General features: G+C 40.6%; 1 long non-coding RNA gene across 1 annotated transcript; it reads right to left on the bottom strand.

The window, feature by feature from the left end:
* Window positions 1-3,262: 3,262 nt before the first annotated feature.
* LOC105354209 (uncharacterized) lies at window positions 3,263-5,703 on the bottom strand. The gene is made up of 3 exons (XR_908883.4): window positions 4,720-5,703; window positions 3,829-4,295; window positions 3,263-3,725 (listed from the first exon to the last, which is right to left on the bottom strand). It is a non-coding gene; the product is annotated as an uncharacterized LOC105354209 (long non-coding RNA).
* Window positions 5,704-7,291: the final 1,588 nt, after the last annotated feature.

Raw genomic sequence — 7,291 nt, 5'->3', positions numbered from 1 at the left:
ATTCCTCGTAATCTCTCTGGAGGTCCTTCTTCTTTCTCTGCTTGATGTCGCTTCTAACTTGGTTAGAGACTTTGGCGGCGCTCAAGACGTTTGGATGGGCGTATTTTTGAAGCCTCTCCAGTTCCCGCTTAATCTCTTTTCCATCATTAATGAATTTCTCTTTTAGTTGTTTTTGTTTGGCCAGTTGTAGCTTTGTTTCCTCCAATTCTTGATGTAACTGGGCAATAAAATAATCTGCATGGAAGTGAGATTCTGCATGTCTGGGCAGAACCTGGGTTCCATAATAACCCTGGTGGGGGTTGATGGGCATGGTACTTGGGTGGGGCTGCTGGTAGTTGTTTCTCCTGGAGAAATGTTGTTGACCATGAAAAGCCATTGCTTGTTTGGAAAATATGTGTAAAATATTCCCAAAATAAAATGTACAGTAGAATAAACTGCTCTCAGCGGTTTTTTAAACTGCAGTGAGGTTAAGGAATGCAGCGGAAAACTATCCGGGGCTTATTTCAACAGCTGGGCTAAAATAAAACACAGTCTTGGACCAAGGCTGAGCTGGAAGTTTCTTCAGAAAATCTACTTCTATTTAGGGACACATCATCAATGTCGTATGATGTCAAATGACATTATATGACATCGATGATATGTCATATGATATCATTTGACATCATGACATCGATGATGTCATAACCCCAAAGTCTGTGTGACATCAGAATAAATTTTACTCTACATGTTCTAACTCAGGGGTGTCAAACTTAAATACACAGTAGGTGTATGAAGGTGTAGTGAAGGTGTTCATGTTGGGAACTGGTGGGGTTTTGAAGAATCCAAGCGTGGACACAAAAAATAGAGTGGCATGAAGTGTCTGATTAGTCTGGCAGGCTGTGGCTTCTCCTGGAGACCTCCTCCTCTCCTGAGGTCTCCTGTGAGAGTTACAGCTGCATTAAATCCTCATTAGGTTCCTATTTAAGGCAGTGGTTCTCAAACTTTTTCTCTTGTTCACCCCTTTGGAGGAGGAAAAATGCCCCCCCCCCTGCCCCCCCACTTCTTCAAGATTCCTTGAAGATTGATAAAATAGAAATAAATTAAATAAAGGATCATTCAGTTTGTATGTTCTTAAACTGTGGGGTGCTCCTTCTTTGGGGGGTGGGGGGATACATTCTCCTCTTTTTTTTTTAACTTGTCCTTTCCAACATTTGAGCAGACAGATGAGAGCTGGAAGCCACTTGTGTTGGACATATTTAACTGTTACATTAGGGGTTATGAATGTTTAGATGGAAACCCCCCCTCTCAGTTTTAATTGCACCTTAGACATGTATGACCCTTGGTAGGGGGGGGGGGGGGGGGGCGCTTGGAAATCACTGCCAGCAATCAGTAGATGTCCTCTCAGCACCCCACCAGCCAGTTTTAACTGCACCCTTTAGTACACACACCCTTTACCCCTCAAAAATATACTCTCCAACACACAGTCACAAACACACGTACATTATACCAGGAAGGTGGTACCTCGGACCATCTGTCCCCTACCCCATCCGAGTTGGGGGGTACCAGACCGCTTGGCAACGGCGGGCGTGTTCCTTGGGTGCTGGCTTCCTGGGCCCGACGGTCCTCTCTCCACGCAGGAGAAGGATCACTGTGCTCTCTAGCAAGACCAGGAGCCAGGGTTCACATCATATCTGAGCCTGGGGGTGTCTGTGTCCCTGTGGTGTGGGTTTTGGCCCTTGCCCTTGCGCTGGCCTTCTCCAAATTCCAACTATGTGTGAGCCTGGTCAGGCCATGCGCTTACAATACTCCTTGTGGACCCCCACCGCTCTTGGTTGTGTCTTCTTCCTGGGTTGGCTGGCCCCTGCCTTGCTCTCACCTGGACCAACCGTAGACTGGGTGGGTGGTTGTCTGGAGCCTGGGGTGGGTCTCCCTTGGGCGGCCCTCTGTGCCCCTCTCTGTCCCCCTATGCCTGCCTGGTCTCTCGCTTTTTGGGGCACCTGTGGCGGTCCTGCTGATCCTGGCCTGGGTTGTGGAAATGATCGCCCGGCGGGCGGTTGTTTTCTATCTGCTACCGTGTGGGTGTTGGGGGGAGGTTCTGGTTGCTGCGGAGGAGGGGATCTTGGTGTGGGGATGGCTGGACACCCTCACCCTTCTTTTTACATTCCATCATCCACTTTAGAAGAACATAAACACTTACTCCAGCACAGGCAGTATCTCATCTTTGCACAAATGATTTGTGTGACTGAATTAAATGTTTCACGTGTTGGTCTGAAGGCATAAGTATGCATGTGGGAAAATTAGTTGTATTTTGTACATGTTGATATGTTTGTGAGAATTTTTGGAGTCAACAGGTGTGTTTAGACATTTGGGTGAGTGTTTGGACAGGCCCCGCCCCCTTTTGGATTTATATTACTTATAAACCTGACTGTAATTGTAAACATCAGGCTTTATGCTGCTTCATGGTTCTAGCCCCCCTTCTTTAATCATCCTCCTACTCGCCCCCCCCCCCCCCCCCCCCACACACACACACACACACACACCCCAACATTCCTCTCTTCTTCCCTTCACTTTTCTTTTCCCTCCGGTCCAACAAAAATTGTTACAAATATAAGTAAGATTAAAGTTTAGCCTACATTACAATAGGGGTTAATTCAAATATACACCTAGTGTGTCAAAAGATTCATAACCCCTATTCTAACAGTAAAATATGTCCAACACTAGAGGCTTTCAGCTCTCACCTGTCTGCTCTGCTGTTGGACAGGACAAGTAAAAAAAAAACAGTTTTATGAGAACGGAGGATTGTGTTTATGATATTGGAAAATGATGGCCAGATTTAGTAAATATGTTTAGACAACTGGTTATTTGGTTTAGGGGATTGGCCTCTGTGTTTTAGCATTTGAGAAAAACTGTAAAACCCAATCTATGTTACAGGTAACTCTTGCTGATTTTTCTTCGGAGTTTTTATTTAATTGAAAATTCCATCAAAATGCTTGGATACAGCAGTCTGTGAATAACCAGCAAAGAAAAGAAAAAAAGATTTTGCATCATACTCATTTGGAGAGTGATCTGCAGCCCAAAGTTTTAAAGATTCAAACACTATTTGAAGGCCCAGGAAACCTTTTTAACTTTAATTAAAACTGTTATATTGGTAGTCTTCAGTATATTAATCTAATAGTTACATTTTTATTTTCATGGCCTCTGACCTGAAATCATCTAAATGTACCGATAATAAATAAATTTAGTACTTTGTGTTAAATTGAATAATGTAAACACTATTTGGATATGATCTTATTTATTGAACATGAACATTTATTGAATGTATTTATTGAACATTGTCAGCAAAAGGATACTTTTAATCTCTGCATAATTCCCAGTTTTTCTTCAAAGTATCTTACTGACAGTCTTTTTACATACCAAGCATTAATCATGGATTAAATCGAAAAAAGCAAATATATTTTGAACAACAAACATACACTACTTGATTGATCTTTCAGGAGAGTAAATACAATTTTTTATCACTCATTTTAACCACAAGATGACAATCTACAGAGTAGATGCAAGAACAATTTATAATTAAGTCATTTTTGGAACAGTTCTTTCCTAAGAAACGATCAGATCTGTTGACATAGGTTCCATCTTCAGGTCAAGTGCTTCCAAATCCATCCCTTCTTGACTCCTTTATTTCACTTTATTTAACGGCAGGATAAGATCAGACCAAAGCAAATGCAGAGCCCAAATCCACTGCACTAACAGCCCAGAGAAAAAGAATAAAAGTATGTTATGCACTTTGTAAAAAACATATTTCTAACAGATCAACTGCCCGTTTAAAAATGCTTAAATGCTCCTTACCTGAGAGACTGTGTACGCTCTCTGGGTATAGCTTAGCTTCTCAAATGAGTTGTTGTCTGGTTTGCACCATCTCATCAGTCCACCACCATCTGTAGCTTCATAAATCCCAGACCAGTTTGTGCTTGCACAAGCTACATATCGGCCATCAAGCAAGAGTATGATGACCCATATAAGAGAAGGAACTAAAGTCTGTAAGCAAATTAAACAACAGCAAATGCAACAGCAGCTTGGATAGTCAAGCACACGGGGGATTAAAGCAAAGATTGTAACTATTGGACCCAAAAAATAAAGAGAAACAAACAAAGTATTCCACACACTTCCTTCATAGCAAGGGCACAAGAATTCTGAGTCCAGCATCTTCTCAAAGAAAACAAGAAACAATCCCATGATAACATTTGATGCTACAAGGCTCTCCATTCTTTTCAAAATGACAGAAAACGGATTGTTGCTTGCGTCCATCCTTTGTTCTACAAAGAAAAGAAAGTTTAATAACTTAAATTGTTCTAAGGATAATACAAGAGTTTTTGTCAAAGAGTAACCCAGAAAATCTGTGCAGTCATGTTTTATGCGAATAGTTTCTCTTTTTTAAGCACCTGGAATGAGCTGAAACCACAATTAATGTAAAAACAAACAAATAAATACTTGAAATTAATTCAACAGTTGGACCTGAATCTATTCCATTAAGTTTTTTTTTAATGAAGTTATGGAAATCAATAAACGTTCCCATGATATTCTAAATTTTGGGAATGGTCTATAATTATTTTGAAAATAAACCAAAAATTCAGACAGCGTAATTAGTATTATTTCTAATTTTGTTTCTGATTGTTGAAGTACCTATAATGAAAATTACAGGTCTTAAGAAAAGACCATTTTAGAAATAACTGGGCTTACCTGGAGTTGTGACTGAGAGGTGTGGTGGAGTAGAGAACAAGTTGTAGACACAAATTGTGGCAGGAAAACAGGAACAGAAAGAATTTTTTTAGAAAGCAGAAACGTGTATCTTATTGCCCGGACGTATTACGTGTGGCCACCGTGAATTACCATCAGCTTTTGTGCATGGTCGCACATATATCTGTGCAGATATGATCAGCCTAAACAAAAATCTTTTCTTTTTGTGGGTCAAACTCAGGGTTGGTTTTCTGCTGTTTCCTGTTTTTTTCCTGCATTTTATCCAAAAACCACAGAACTAAGTTTGAAAAAAGGTTTAAAAACAACAACCCATATTTTTGCTAAGTTATACCTGGAGCAGAACATGCCACCAAGAAAAATTGCCAGAACTCTTTACGTACAACTTCCCCAGAAGTCTGTTCACATCTTTTGTTACCGAAAAGCTGCAGTTTTATCTGGAAGGCTTTGTGGCATGTCAAGAGAATACAATTGAGGAAACAAACCCATACATACAATGTTTCACAATGCACATGACATTGGATTTAATGGGAGGAAACCCACTTTGAGTCCAACAGTGATGATGAATGCTTATTTCTTAGAGTTCACCTGTAACATTTTTGGAAGTTGTTTTAAACGTATGTGCAACTGTTGTCATGGGAACATCCCGCTGCTATCAGATAGTTTTATAACCTTTACGAACATGCTTACCTGTGTTTTATTTTGATCATTTATCCATTATTTTTAAGCTCCTAAAATAACTCTTTCCTTCCCTCTCTTTGACTTTGTCTAGTGTGGTGTTCACCATGTCCCCAAACGACGTATTCTTTAAAGACCCACCCTGTTAATCTTTAAATCTCTTGTAAAAGCCTTCCCAATTGGTCTTTTGATTATTACTTTGTCCTTTTTAGCTAAAATCAAAAAACCTGTGTTGTTTTCTAGGACATAGTTTCTAAAGAGCAGCAGTTCATTAGAAATTCGCCTCAGAGTTGGGACCATTGGCCCAGAACACCCCCCCCCCCCCCAGTTGCTGGAGGCTCAGAGCAGGGAGCTCGTGGCCCGCCTTGTGTCATTTACAACACAAATAACCGCTTTTCAAATGGCAACTTTGAGCTGAAGTTTCTTGATATATGTCCTCTATTATAGGAAAAATGCAACAAATTAAGGTTAGCTTGGAGCAGAATGGTTTGATGCATATTTGCAAAAGTAGGCGTAAAGGGCTAAATAATACCAAAAACACAATTTATCAGAGTGGGTCTTTAAGGTGACAAACAGGTTTAAAGACCCCGGTGAAACTACATGTTTTTAGTTGTTTGATTTTTCCTAATTTTTCAATGATTCTGCAGAGCAAGAATTCAAAAACAATGTCTGATTTTCATTGGTTGTAGTTTTTGTTTTATTTAATGTAACCCCAAGGGGACTCAAGCCAGGGTCTCATTGTGCCAGTCCCAAGCCTGGATAAATACAGAGGATTGTGTCAGGAAGGGCATCCAACGTAAAATCTTTGCCAAATCACATATGCTAATCCAACCTATGATATCCATACTGGATCAGTCAAGGCCCAGGGTAACAACAACCACCATCAGTGCTGTTCACCGACAGGATGCCAGTGGAAATAAGACTGCTGTTGGTAAGAAAAATAAATGAAGAAAGGGACGCTTGTAGGAAGAGAGAGAAAAGGAAAGTCATGAATGTTGGACTGAGAGTTGGGACTTTGAATGTTGGAGCTATGACAGGAAAAGGAGAGAGCTAATGGACATAATGTAGAGGAGGAAGGTAGACATACTTAAGTTAGGAGCTGGGTTCAAGTTGTTCTGTCATGGTGGAGATGGGGAGATGAAAGGAGTAGGAGTTATCTTAAAGAAGGAGTTTCTTAATAGTGTTGTGGAGGTGTGGAAATGGAAGGTGTGATGTTTAATGATATTAGTGGGTTTGCCCCACAGGTGAGCTGGAGAAGGAGAAATTCTGTGATGATGAACATCCCTCAAAGTGAGAGAATTGTCATTGGTGCAGATTTCAATGAACAAGTTGATGCAGAAAACAGAGGTGATGAGGACGTGATGGGCAAGTTTGGTATCCAGGAGAGCAACATAGAGGAAAGATGGTGGTTGATTTAGCAAAAAAAAGATGGAATAGTAAATATGTTCTCTGAGAGGCAGCAACAACCTATAAGAGTGGAGGTACAACCACACAGATAGACTACATCTTGTGTAGATGTGTAATCTGAAGGAGATCAGGGACTGCAAAGTAGTGGTAGGCATTTCCAGACAACAGGATGGTGGTGTGTAGGGTGACTCTGGTGATGATGAAGATGAAGAAAGAAAGAGAAAAGGCAGAAAAGAGAATAAACTGGTGGAAACTGAAAAAGGAAGATTGTTGCATGACTTTTAAGAAGCAGTTAAAACAGACTCTGGGTGATCAGAAGGTCCCAGGATCAGAGATGCGCATAAAAATGAGCAAGTGGTGCACCGGCATCTCTTTCTTGACATCAACTTTTTACAATTGAATGTTGATTTAGATACCAATGTATCTTGCTCTATCAGTTAAATTGCAAAAATTGATCGAGAAGACGCAGAGA

This window comes from Oryzias latipes, chromosome 6 (assembly GCF_053564925.1).
Source record: "Oryzias latipes strain Hd-rR chromosome 6, Olatipes_Hd-rR_3.1".
Classification (NCBI taxonomy): Eukaryota; Metazoa; Chordata; class Actinopteri; order Beloniformes; family Adrianichthyidae; genus Oryzias; species Oryzias latipes.
This window is presented reverse-complemented; position numbering and strand designations above follow the sequence as displayed.